Below are 13,981 nucleotides of genomic sequence, written 5' to 3' on the forward strand. Positions count from 1 at the left end.
GAGAGCGGGCCCTTATAGAAGGGTACAAGGTAATGAGTGGGGAATGAGAGCGGGCCCTTATAGAAGGGTACAAGGGATTGAGTGGAGAATGAGAGCGGGCCCTTATAGAAGGGTACAAGGGATTGAGTGGGGAATTAGAGCGGGCCCTTATAGAAGGGTACAAGGGATTGAGTGGGGAATGAGAGCGGGCCCTTACAGAAGGGTACAAGGGATTGAGTGGGGAATGAGAGCGGGCCCTTATAGAATGGGACAAGGGATTGAGTGGGGAATGAGAGCGGGCCCTAAAAAAGGGTACAAGGGATTCAGTGGGGAATGAGAGCGGGCCCTTATAAAAGGGTACAAGGGATTGAGTGGGGAATGAGAGCCGGCCCTTATAGAAGGGTACAAGGGATTGAGTGGGGAATGAGAGCGGGCCCTTATAAAAGGGTACAAGGGATTGAGTGGGGAATGAGAGCGGGCCCATATAAAAGGGTACAAGGGATTGAGTGGGGAATGAGAGCGGGCCCTTATAGAAGGGTACAAGGGATTGAGTGGGGAGTGAGAGCGGGCTCTTATAGAAGGGTACAAGGGAATGAGTGGGGAATGAGAGCGGGCCCTTATAGAAGGGTACAAGGGATTGAGTGGGGAATGAGAGCGGGCCCTTATAGAAGGGTACAAGGGATTGAGTGGGGAATGAGAGCGGGCCCTTATAGAAGGGTACAAGGGATTGAGTGGGGAATGAGAGCGGGCCCTTATAGAAGGGTACAAGGGATTGAGTGGGGAATGAGAGCGGGCCCTTATAGAAGGTTACCAGGGATTGAGTGGGGAATGAGAGCGGGCCCTTATAGAAGGGTACAAGGGATTGATTGGGGAATGAGAGCGGACCCTTATAGAAGGGTACAAGGGATTGAGTGGGGAATGAGAGCGGGCCCTTATAGAAGGTTACCAGGGATTGAGTGGGGAATGAGAGCGGGCCCTTATAGAAGTGTACAATGGATTGAGTGGGGAATGAGAGCGGGCCCTTATAGAATGGTACAAGGGATTGAGTGGGGAATGAGAGCGGGCCCTTATAAAAGAGTACAAGGGATTGAGTGGGGAATGAGAGCGGGCCCTTATAGAAGGGTACAAGGGAGTGAGTGAGGAATGAGAGCGGGCCCTTATAGGAGGGTACAAGGGAATGAGTGGGGAGTGAGAGCGGGCCCTTATAGAAGGGTACAAGGGATTGAGTGGGGAATGAGAGCGGGCCCTTATGGAAGGGTACAAGGGATTGAGTGGGGAATGAGAGCGGGCCCTTATAGAAGGGTACAAGGGATTGAGTGGGGAATGAGAGCGGGCCCTTATAGAAGGTTACCAGGGATTGAGTGGGGAATGAGAGCGGGCCCTTATAGAAGGGTACAAGGGATTGATTGGGGAATGAGAGCGGACCCTTATAGAAGGGTACAAGGGATTGAGTGGGGAATGAGAGCGGGCCCTTATAGAAGGTTACCAGGGATTGAGTGGGGAATGAGAGCGGGCCCTTATAGAAGTGTACAAGGGATTGAGTGGGGAATGAGAGCGGGCCCTTATAGAATGGTACAAGGGATTGAGTGGGGAATGAGAGCGGGCCCTTATGGAAGGGTACAAGGGATTGAGTGGGGAATGAGAGCGGGCCCTTATAGAAGGGTACAAGGGATTGAGTGGGGAATGAGAGCGGGCCCTTATAGAAGGGTACAAGGTAATGAGTGGGGAATGAGAGCGGGCCCTTATAGAAGGGTACAAGGGATTGAGTGGAGAATGAGAGCGGGCCCTTATAGAAGGGTACAAGGGATTGAGTGGGGAATTAGAGCGGGCCCTTATAGAAGGGTACAAGGGATTGAGTGGGGAATGAGAGCGGGCCCTTACAGAAGGGTACAAGGGATTGAGTGGGGAATGAGAGCGGGCCCTTATAGAATGGGACAAGGGATTGAGTGGGGAATGAGAGCGGGCCCTAAAAAAGGGTACAAGGGATTCAGTGGGGAATGAGAGCGGGCCCTTATAAAAGGGTACAAGGGATTGAGTGGGGAATGAGAGCCGGCCCTTATAGAAGGGTACAAGGGATTGAGTGGGGAATGAGAGCGGGCCCTTATAAAAGGGTACAAGGGATTGAGTGGGGAATGAGAGCGGGCCCATATAAAAGGGTACAAGGGATTGAGTGGGGAATGAGAGCGGGCCCTTATAGAAGGGTACAAGGGATTGAGTGGGGAGTGAGAGCGGGCTCTTATAGAAGGGTACAAGGGAATGAGTGGGGAATGAGAGCGGGCCCTTATAGAAGGGTACAAGGGATTGAGTGGGGAATGAGAGCGGGCCCTTATAGAAGGGTACAAGGGATTGAGTGGGGAATGAGAGCGGGCCCTTATAGAAGGGTACAAGGGATTGAGTGGGGAATGAGAGCGGGCCCTTATAGAAGGGTACAAGGGATTGAGTGGGGAATGAGAGCGGGCCCTTATAGAAGGTTACCAGGGATTGAGTGGGGAATGAGAGCGGGCCCTTATAGAAGGGTACAAGGGATTGATTGGGGAATGAGAGCGGACCCTTATAGAAGGGTACAAGGGATTGAGTGGGGAATGAGAGCGGGCCCTTATAGAAGGTTACCAGGGATTGAGTGGGGAATGAGAGCGGGCCCTTATAGAAGTGTACAAGGGATTGAGTGGGGAATGAGAGCGGGCCCTTATAGAATGGTACAAGGGATTGAGTGGGGAATGAGAGCGGGCCCTTATAAAAGAGTACAAGGGATTGAGTGGGGAATGAGAGCGGGCCCTTATAGAAGGGTACAAGGGAGTGAGTGAGGAATGAGAGCGGGCCCTTATAGGAGGGTACAAGGGAATGAGTGGGGAGTGAGAGCGGGCCCTTATAGAAGGGTACAAGGGATTGAGTGGGGAATGAGAGCGGGCCCTTATGGAAGGGTACAAGGGATTGAGTGGGGAATGAGAGCGGGCCCTTATGGAAGGGTACAAGGGATTGAGTGGGGAATGAGAGCGGGCCCTTATGGAAGGGTACAAGGGAATGAGTGGGGAATGAGAGCGGGCCCTTATAGAAGAGTACAAGGGATTGAGTGGGGAATGAGAGCGGGCCCTTATGGAAGGGTACAAGGGAATGAGTGGGGAATGAGAGCGGGCCCTTATAGAAGGGTACAAGGGATTGAGTGGGGAATGAGAGCGGGCCCTTATAGAAGGGTACAAGGGATTCAGTGGGGAATGAGAGCGGGCCCTTATAGAAGGGTACAAGGGATTGAGTGGGGAATGAGAGCGGGCCCTTATAGAAGGGTACAAGGGATTGAGTGGGGAATGAGAGCGGGCCCTTATAGAAGGGTACAAGGGATTGAGTGGGGAATGAGAGCGGGCCCTTATAGAAGGGTACAAGGCAATGAGTGGGGAATGAGAGCAGGCCCTTATAGAAGGGGACAAGGGAATGAGTGGGGAATGAGAGCGGGCCCGAATAGAAGGGTACAAGGGAATGAGTGGGGAATGAGAGCGGGCCCTTATAGAAGGGTACAAACGATTGAGTGGGGAATGAGAGCCAGCCCTTATGGAATGGTACAAGGGATTGAGTGGGGAATGAGAGCGGGCCCTGATGGAAGGGTACAAGGGATTGAGTGGGGAATGAGAGCGGGCCCTTATAGAGGGGTACAAGGGATTGAGTGGGGAATGAGAGCGGGCCCTTATAGAAGGGTACAAGGGATTGAGTGGGGAATGAGAGCGGGCCCTTATAGAAGGGTACAAGGGAATGAGTGGGGAATAAGAGCGGGCCCTTATAGAAGGGTACAAGACATTGAGTGGGGAATGAGAGCGGGTCCTTATAGAAGGGTACAAGGGATTGTGTGGGGAATGAGAGCGGGCCCTAATAGAAGGGTACAAGGGATTGAGTGGGGAATGAGAGCGGGCCCTTATAGAGGGGTACACGGGATTGAGTGGGGAATTGGAGCGGGCCCTTATAGAAGAGCACAAGGCATTGAGTGGGGAATGAGAGCGGGCCCTTATAGAAGGGTACAAGGGATTGAGTGGGGATTGAGAGCGGGCCCTTATAGAAGGGTACAAGGGATTGAGTGGGGAATGAGAGCGGGCCCTTATAGAAGGGTACAAGGGATTGAGTGGGGAATGAGAGCGGGCCCTTATAGAAGGGTACAAGGGATTGAGTGGGGAATGAGAGCGGGCCCTTATAGAAGGGTACAAGGGATTGAGTGGGGAATGAGAGCGGGCCCTTATAGAAGGGCACAAGGGAATCAGTGGGGAATGAGAGCGGGCCCTTATAGAAGGGTACAAGGGATTGAGTGGGGAAAGAGAGCGGGCCCTTATAGGAGGGTACAAGGGGTTGAGTGGGGAATGAGAGCGGGCCCTTATGGAAGAGTACAAGGGATTGAGTGGGGAATGAGAGCGGGCCCTTATACAAGGGTACAAGGGATCGAGTGGGGAATGAGAGCGGGCCCTTATAGAAGGGTACAAGGGATTGAGTGGGGAATGAGAGCGGGCCCTTATAGAAGGGTACAAGGGATTGAGTGGGGAATGAGAGCGAGCCCTTATAAAAGGGTACAAGGGATTCAGTGGGGAATGAGAGCGGGCCCTTATAGAAGGGTACAAGGGATTGCGTGGGGAATGAGAGTGGGCCCTTATAGAAGGGTACAAGGGATTGAGTGGGGAATGAGAGCAGGCCCTTATAGAAGGGTACCAGGGATTGAGTGGGGAATGAGAGCGGGCACTTATAGAAGGGTACAAGGGATTGAGTGGGGAATGAGAGCGGGCCCTTATAGAAGGGTACAAGGGATTGAGCGGGGAATGAGAGCGGGCCCTTATAGAAGGGTACAAGGGATTGAGTGGGGAATGAGAGCTGGCCCTTATAGAAGGGTACAAGGGATTGAGTGGGGAATGAGAGCCGGCCCTTATAGAAGGGTACGAGGGATTGAGTGGGGAATGAGAGCGGGCCCTTATAGAAGGGTGTGAGGGATTGAGTGGGGAATGAGAGCGGGCCCTCATAGAAGGGCACAAGGGAATGAGTGGGGAATCAGAGCGGGCCATCATAGAAGGGTACAAGGGATTGAGTGGGGAATGAGAGCAGGCCCTTATGGAAAGGTACAAGGGATTGAGTGGGGAATGAGAGCGGGCCCTTATAGAAGGGTACAAGGGATTGAGTGGGGAATGAGAGCAGGCCCTAATCGAAGGGTACAAGGGATTGAGTGGGGAATGAGAGCGGGCCCTTAAAGAAGGGTACAAGGGATTGAGTGGGGAATGAGAGCGGGCCCTTATAGAAGGGTACAAGGGATTGAGTGGGGAATGAGAGCGGGCCCTTACAGAAGGGTACAAGGGATTGAGTGGGGAATGAGAGCGGGCCCTTATAGAAGGGTACAAGGGATTGAGTGGGGAATGAGAGCGGGCCCTTATAGAAGGGTACAAGGGATTGAGTGGGGAATGAGAGCGGGCCCTTATAGAAGGGTACAAGGGATTGAGTGGGGAATGAGAGCGGGCCCTTATAGAAGGTTACCAGGGATTGAGTGGGGAATGAGAGCGGGCCCTTATAGAAGGGTACAAGGGATTGATTGGGGAATGAGAGCGGACCCTTATAGAAGGGTACAAGGGATTGAGTGGGGAATGAGAGCGGGCCCTTATAGAAGGTTACCAGGGATTGAGTGGGGAATGAGAGCGGGCCCTTATAGAAGTGTACAAGGGATTGAGTGGGGAATGAGAGCGGGCCCTTATAGAATGGTACAAGGGATTGAGTGGGGAATGAGAGCGGGCCCTTATAAAAGAGTACAAGGGATTGAGTGGGGAATGAGAGCGGGCCCTTATAGAAGGGTACAAGGGAGTGAGTGAGGAATGAGAGCGGGCCCTTATAGGAGGGTACAAGGGAATGAGTGGGGAGTGAGAGCGGGCCCTTATAGAAGGGTACAAGGGATTGATTGGGGAATGAGAGCGGACCCTTATAGAAGGGTACAAGGGATTGAGTGGGGAATGAGAGCGGGCCCTTATAGAAGGTTACCAGGGATTGAGTGGGGAATGAGAGCGGGCCCTTATAGAAGTGTACAAGGGATTGAGTGGGGAATGAGAGCGGGCCCTTATAGAATGGTACAAGGGATTGAGTGGGGAATGAGAGCGGGCCCTTATGGAAGGGTACAAGGGATTGAGTGGGGAATGAGAGCGGGCCCTTATAGAAGGGTACAAGGGATTGAGTGGGGAATGAGAGCGGGCCCTTATAGAAGGGTACAAGGTAATGAGTGGGGAATGAGAGCGGGCCCTTATAGAAGGGTACAAGGGATTGAGTGGAGAATGAGAGCGGGCCCTTATAGAAGGGTACAAGGGATTGAGTGGGGAATTAGAGCGGGCCCTTATAGAAGGGTACAAGGGATTGAGTGGGGAATGAGAGCGGGCCCTTACAGAAGGGTACAAGGGATTGAGTGGGGAATGAGAGCGGGCCCTTATAGAATGGGACAAGGGATTGAGTGGGGAATGAGAGCGGGCCCTAAAAAAGGGTACAAGGGATTCAGTGGGGAATGAGAGCGGGCCCTTATAAAAGGGTACAAGGGATTGAGTGGGGAATGAGAGCCGGCCCTTATAGAAGGGTACAAGGGATTGAGTGGGGAATGAGAGCGGGCCCTTATAAAAGGGTACAAGGGATTGAGTGGGGAATGAGAGCGGGCCCATATAAAAGGGTACAAGGGATTGAGTGGGGAATGAGAGCGGGCCCTTATAGAAGGGTACAAGGGATTGAGTGGGGAGTGAGAGCGGGCTCTTATAGAAGGGTACAAGGGAATGAGTGGGGAATGAGAGCGGGCCCTTATAGAAGGGTACAAGGGATTGAGTGGGGAATGAGAGCGGGCCCTTATAGAAGGGTACAAGGGATTGAGTGGGGAATGAGAGCGGGCCCTTATAGAAGGGTACAAGGGATTGAGTGGGGAATGAGAGCGGGCCCTTATAGAAGGGTACAAGGGATTGAGTGGGGAATGAGAGCGGGCCCTTATAGAAGGTTACCAGGGATTGAGTGGGGAATGAGAGCGGGCCCTTATAGAAGGGTACAAGGGATTGATTGGGGAATGAGAGCGGACCCTTATAGAAGGGTACAAGGGATTGAGTGGGGAATGAGAGCGGGCCCTTATAGAAGGTTACCAGGGATTGAGTGGGGAATGAGAGCGGGCCCTTATAGAAGTGTACAAGGGATTGAGTGGGGAATGAGAGCGGGCCCTTATAGAATGGTACAAGGGATTGAGTGGGGAATGAGAGCGGGCCCTTATAAAAGAGTACAAGGGATTGAGTGGGGAATGAGAGCGGGCCCTTATAGAAGGGTACAAGGGAGTGAGTGAGGAATGAGAGCGGGCCCTTATAGGAGGGTACAAGGGAATGAGTGGGGAGTGAGAGCGGGCCCTTATAGAAGGGTACAAGGGATTGAGTGGGGAATGAGAGCGGGCCCTTATGGAAGGGTACAAGGGATTGAGTGGGGAATGAGAGCGGGCCCTTATGGAAGGGTACAAGGGATTGAGTGGGGAATGAGAGCGGGCCCTTATGGAAGGGTACAAGGGAATGAGTGGGGAATGAGAGCGGGCCCTTATAGAAGAGTACAAGGGATTGAGTGGGGAATGAGAGCGGGCCCTTATGGAAGGGTACAAGGGAATGAGTGGGGAATGAGAGCGGGCCCTTATAGAAGGGTACAAGGGATTGAGTGGGGAATGAGAGCGGGCCCTTATAGAAGGGTACAAGGGATTCAGTGGGGAATGAGAGCGGGCCCTTATAGAAGGGTACAAGGGATTGAGTGGGGAATGAGAGCGGGCCCTTATAGAAGGGTACAAGGGATTGAGTGGGGAATGAGAGCGGGCCCTTATAGAAGGGTACAAGGGATTGAGTGGGGAATGAGAGCGGGCCCTTATAGAAGGGTACAAGGCAATGAGTGGGGAATGAGAGCAGGCCCTTATAGAAGGGGACAAGGGAATGAGTGGGGAATGAGAGCGGGCCCGAATAGAAGGGTACAAGGGAATGAGTGGGGAATGAGAGCGGGCCCTTATAGAAGGGTACAAACGATTGAGTGGGGAATGAGAGCCAGCCCTTATGGAAGGGTACAAGGGATTGAGTGGGGAATGAGAGCGGGCCCTGATGGAAGGGTACAAGGGATTGAGTGGGGAATGAGAGCGGGCCCTTATAGAGGGGTACAAGGGATTGAGTGGGGAATGAGAGCGGGCCCTTATAGAAGGGTACAAGGGATTGAGTGGGGAATGAGAGCGGGCCCTTATAGAAGGGTACAAGGGAATGAGTGGGGAATAAGAGCGGGCCCTTATAGAAGGGTACAAGACATTGAGTGGGGAATGAGAGCGGGTCCTTATAGAAGGGTACAAGGGATTGAGTGGGGAATGAGAGCGGGCCCTTATAGAAGGGCACAAGGGAATCAGTGGGGAATGAGAGCGGGCCCTTATAGAAGGGTACAAGGGATTGAGTGGGGAAAGAGAGCGGGCCCTTATAGGAGGGTACAAGGGGTTGAGTGGGGAATGAGAGCGGGCCCTTATGGAAGAGTACAAGGGATTGAGTGGGGAATGAGAGCGGGCCCTTATACAAGGGTACAAGGGATCGAGTGGGGAATGAGAGCGGGCCCTTATAGAAGGGTACAAGGGATTGAGTGGGGAATGAGAGCGGGCCCTTATAGAAGGGTACAAGGGATTGAGTGGGGAATGAGAGCGAGCCCTTATAAAAGGGTACAAGGGATTCAGTGGGGAATGAGAGCGGGCCCTTATAGAAGGGTACAAGGGATTGCGTGGGGAATGAGAGTGGGCCCTTATAGAAGGGTACAAGGGATTGAGTGGGGAATGAGAGCAGGCCCTTATAGAAGGGTACCAGGGATTGAGTGGGGAATGAGAGCGGGCACTTATAGAAGGGTACAAGGGATTGAGTGGGGAATGAGAGCGGGCCCTTATAGAAGGGTACAAGGGATTGAGCGGGGAATGAGAGCGGGCCCTTATAGAAGGGTACAAGGGATTGAGTGGGGAATGAGAGCTGGCCCTTATAGAAGGGTACAAGGGATTGAGTGGGGAATGAGAGCCGGCCCTTATAGAAGGGTACGAGGGATTGAGTGGGGAATGAGAGCGGGCCCTTATAGAAGGGTGTGAGGGATTGAGTGGGGAATGAGAGCGGGCCCTCATAGAATGGCACAAGGGAATGAGTGGGGAATCAGAGCGGGCCATCATAGAAGGGTACAAGGGATTGAGTGGGGAATGAGAGCAGGCCCTTATGGAAAGGTACAAGGGATTGAGTGGGGAATGAGAGCGGGCCCTTATAGAAGGGTACAAGGGATTGAGTGGGGAATGAGAGCAGGCCCTAATCGAAGGGTACAAGGGATTGAGTGGGGAATGAGAGCGGGCCCTTAAAGAAGGGTACAAGGGATTGAGTGGGGAATGAGAGCGGGCCCTTATAGAAGGGTACAAGGGATTGAGTGGGGAATGAGAGCGGGCCCTTACAGAAGGGTACAAGGGATTGAGTGGGGAATGAGAGCGGGCCCTTATAGAAGGGTACAAGGGATTGAGTGGGGAATGAGAGCGGGCCCTTATAGAAGGGTACAAGGGATTGAGTGGGGAATGAGAGCGGGCCCTTTTGGAAGTGTACAAGGGAATGAGTGGGGAATGAGAGCGGGCCCTTATAGAAGGGTACAAGGGATTGAGTTGGGAATGAGAGCGGGCCCTTATAGAAGGGTACAAGGGATTGAGTGGGGAATGAGAGCGGGCCCTTATAGAAGGGTACAAGGGATTGAGTGGGGAATGAGAGCGGGCCCTTATAGAAGGGTACAAGGGACTGAGTGGGGAATGAGAGCGGGCACTTATAGAAGGGTACAAGGGATTGAGTGGGGAATGAGAGCGGGCCCTTATAGAAGGGTACAAGGGATTGAGTGGGGAATGAGAGCGGGCCCTTATAGAAGGGTACAAGGGATTGAGTGGGGAATGAGAGCGGGCCCTTATAGAAGGGTACAAGGGATTGAGTGGGGAATGAGAGCGGGGCCCTTATCGAAGGGTACAAGGGATTGAGTGGGGAATGAGAGCGGGCCCTTATGGAAGGCTACAAGGGATTGAGTGGGGAATGAGAGCGGGCCCTTATGGAAGGGTACAAGGGATTGAGTGGGGAATGAGAGCGGGCCCTTATACAAGGGTACAAGGGATAGAGTGGGGAATGAGAGCGGGCCCTTATAGAAGGGTACAAGGGATTGAGTGGGGAATGAGAGCGGGCCCTTATGTAAGGGTACAAGGGATTGAGTGGGGAATGAGAGCGGGCCCTTATAGAAGGGTACAAGGGATTGAGTGGGGAATGAGAGCGGGCCCTTTTTGAAGGGTACAAGGGATTGAGTGGGGAATGAGAGCGGGACCTTATGGAAGAGTACAAGGGATTGAGTGGGGAATGAGAGCGGGCCCCTATAGAAGGGTACAAGGGATTGAGTGGGGAATGAGAGCGGGCCCTTATAGAAGGGTACAAGGGATTGAGTGGGGAATGTGAGCGGGCCCTTATAGAAGGGTACAAGGGATTGAATGGGGAATTAGAGCGGGCCCCTATAGAAGGGTACAAGGGATTGCGTGGGGAATGAGAGCAGACCCCTATAGACGGGTACAAGGGATTGAGTGGGGAATGAGAGCGGGCCCTTATAGAAGGGTACAAGGGATTGAGTGGGGAATGAGAGCGGGCCCTTATAGAAGGGTACAAGGGATTGAGTGGGGAATGAGAGCGGGCCCTTATAGAAGGGCACAAGGGAATGAGTGGGGAATGAGAGCAAGCCCTTATAGAAGGGTACAAGGGATTGAGTGGGGAATGAGAGCGGGCCCTTATGGATGGGTACAAGGGATTGAGTGGGGAATGAGAGCGGGCCCTTATAGAAGGGTACAAGGGAATGAGTGGGGAATGAGAGCGGGCCCTTATAGAAGGGTACAAGGGATTGAGTGGGGAATGAGAGCGGGCCCTTATGGAAGGGCACAAGGGATTGAGTGGGGAATGAGAGCCGGCCCTTATGGAAGGGCACAAGGGATTGAGTGGGGAATGAGATCGGGCCCTTATGGAAGGGTACAAGGGATTGAGTGGGGAATGAGAGCGGGCCCTTATAGTGGGGTACAAGGGATTGAGTGGGGAATGAGAGAGGGCCCTTATAGAAGGGTACAAGGGATTGAGTGGGGAATGAGAGCGGGCCCTTATAGAACGGTACAAGGGATTGAGTGGGGAATGAGAGCGGGCCCCTGTAGAAGGGTACAAGGGATTGAGTGGGGAATGAGAGCGGGTCCTTATAGAAGGGCACAAGGGATTGAGTGGGGAATGACAGCGGGCCCTTATGGAAGGGTACAAGGGCTTGAGTGGGGAATGAGAGCGGGAACTTATGGAAGGGTACAAGGGATTGAGTGGGGAATGAGAGCGGGCCCTTATGGAAGGGTACAAGGGATTGAGTGGGGAATGAGAGCGGGCCCTTATAGAAGGGTACAAGGGATTGAGTGGGGAATGAGAGCGGGCCCTTATAGAAGGGTACAAGGGATTGAGTGGGGAATGAGAGCGGGCCCTTATAGAAGTGTACAAGGGATTGAGTGGGGAATGAGAGCGGGCCCTTATGGAAGGGTACAAACGATTGAGTGGGGAATGAGAGCGGGCCCTTATAGAAGGGTACAAGGGATTGAGTGGGGAATGAGAGCGGGCCCTTATAGAAGGGTACAAGGGATTGATTGGGGAATTAGAGCGGGCCCCAATAGAAGGGTACAAGGGATTGAGTGGGGAAAGAGAGCGGGCCCCTATAGAAGGGTACAAGGGATTGAGTGGGGAATGAGAGCGGGCCCTTATAGAAGGGTACAAGGGATTGAGTGGGGAATGAGAACGGGCCCTTATAGAAGGGTACAAGGGATTGAGTGGGGAATGAGAGCGGGCCCTAATGGAAGGGTACAAGGGATTGAGTGGGGAATGAGAGCGGGCCCTTATCGAAGGGTACAAGGGATTGAGTGGGGAATGAGAGCGGGCCCTTATAGAAGGGTACAAGGGATTGAGTGGGGAATGAGAGTGGGCACTTATAGAAGGGTACAAGGGATTGTGTGGGGAATGAGAGCGGGCCCTTATGGAGGGGTACAAGGGATTGAGTGGGGAATGAGAGCAGGCCCTTAGGAAGGGTACAAGTGAATGAGTGGGGAATGAGAGCGGGCCCTTATGGAAGGGTACAAGGGAATGAGTTGGGAATGAGAGCGGGCCCTTATAGAAGGGTACAAGGGATTGAGTGGGGAATGAGAGCGGGCCCTTATAGAAGGGTACAAGGGATTGAGTGGGGAATGAGAGCGGGCCCTTATAGAAGGGTACAAGGGATTGAGTGGGGAATGAGAGCGGGCACTTATAGAAGGGTACAAGGGATTGAGTGGGGAATGAGAGCGGGCCCGTATCGAAGGGTACAAGGGATTGAGTGGGGAATGAGAGCGGGCCCTTATGGAAGGCTACAAGGGATTGAGTGGGGAATGAGAGCGGGCCCTTATGGAAGGGTACAAGGGATTGAGTGGGGAATGAGAGCGGGCCCTTATACAAGGGTACAAGGGATTGAGAAGGGAATGAGAGCGGGCCCTTATGGAAGGGTACAAGGGATTGATTGGGGAATGAGAGCGGGCCCTTATAGTAGGGTACAAGGGATTGAGTGGGGAATGAGAGCGGGCCCTTATAGAAGGGTACAAGGGATTGAGTGGGGAATGAGAGCGGGACCTTATGGAAGAGTACAAGGGATTGAGTGGGGAATGAGAGCGGGCCCCTATAGAAGGGTACAAGGGATTGAGTGGGGAATGAGAGCGGGCCCTTATAGAAGAGTACAAGGGATTGAGTGGGGAATGAGAGCGGGCCCTTATAGAAGGGTACAAGGGATTGAATGGGGAATTAGAGCGGGCCCCTATAGAAGGGTACAAGGGATTGAGTGGGGAATGAGAGCGGGCCCCTATAGAAGGGCACAAGGGATTGAGTGGGGAATGAGAGCGGGCCCTTATAGAAGGGTACAAGGGATTGAGTGGGGAATGAGAGCGGGCCCTTATAGAAGGGTACCAGGGATTGAGTGGGGAATGAGAGCGGGCCCTTATAGAAGGGTACAAGGGATTGAGTGGGGAATGAGAGCGGGCCATTATAGAAGAGTACAAGGGAATGAGTGGGGAATGAGAGCAAGCCCTTATAGAAGGGTACAAGGGATTGAGTGGGGAATGAGAGCGGGCCCTTATGGAAGGGTACAAGGGATTGAGTGGGGAATGAGAGCGGGCCCTTATAGAAGGGTACGAGTGGGGAATGAGAGCGGGCCCTTATAGAAGGGTACAAGGGATTGAGTGGGGAATGAGAGCCGGCCCTTATGGAAGGGCACAAGGGATTGAGTGGGGAATGAGATCGGGCCCTTATGGAAGGGTACAAGGGATTGAGTGGGGAATGAGAGCGGGCCCTTATAGTGGGGTACAAGGGATTGAATGGGGAATGAGAGCGGGCCCTTTTGAAGGGTACAAGGGATTGAGTGGGGAATGAGAGCGGGCCCTTATAGAAGGGTACAAGGGAATGAGTGTGGAATGAGAGCGGACCCTGAAAGAAGGGTGCAAGGGATTGAATGGGGAATGAGAGCGGGCCCTTATGGAAGGGTACAAGGGATTGAGTGGGGAATGAGAGCGGGCCCTTATTGAAGGGTACAAGGGATTGAGTGGGGAATGAGAGCGGGCCCTTATAGAAGGGTACAAGGGATTGAGTGGGGACTGAGAGCGGGTCCTTTTTGAAGGGTACAAGGGATTGAGTGGGGAATGAGAGCGGGCCCTTATGGAAGAGTACAAGGGATTGAGTGGGGAGTGAGAGCGGGCCCCTATAGAAGGGTACAAGGGATTGAGTGGGGAATGAGAGCGGGCCCTTATAGAACGGTGCAAGGGATTGAGTGGGGAATGAGAGCGGGCCCCTGCAGAAGGGTACAAGGGATTGAGTGGGGAATGAGAGCGGGCCCTTATTGAAGGGCACAAGGGATTGAGTGGGGAATGACAGCGGGCCCTTATGGAAGGGTAAAAGGGATTGAGTGGGGA

This window comes from Somniosus microcephalus, chromosome 12 (assembly GCF_052327205.1).
Source record: "Somniosus microcephalus isolate GS21.2 chromosome 12, FLI_Smic_1.0, whole genome shotgun sequence".
NCBI classification, from domain to species: Eukaryota; Metazoa; Chordata; class Chondrichthyes; order Squaliformes; family Somniosidae; genus Somniosus; species Somniosus microcephalus.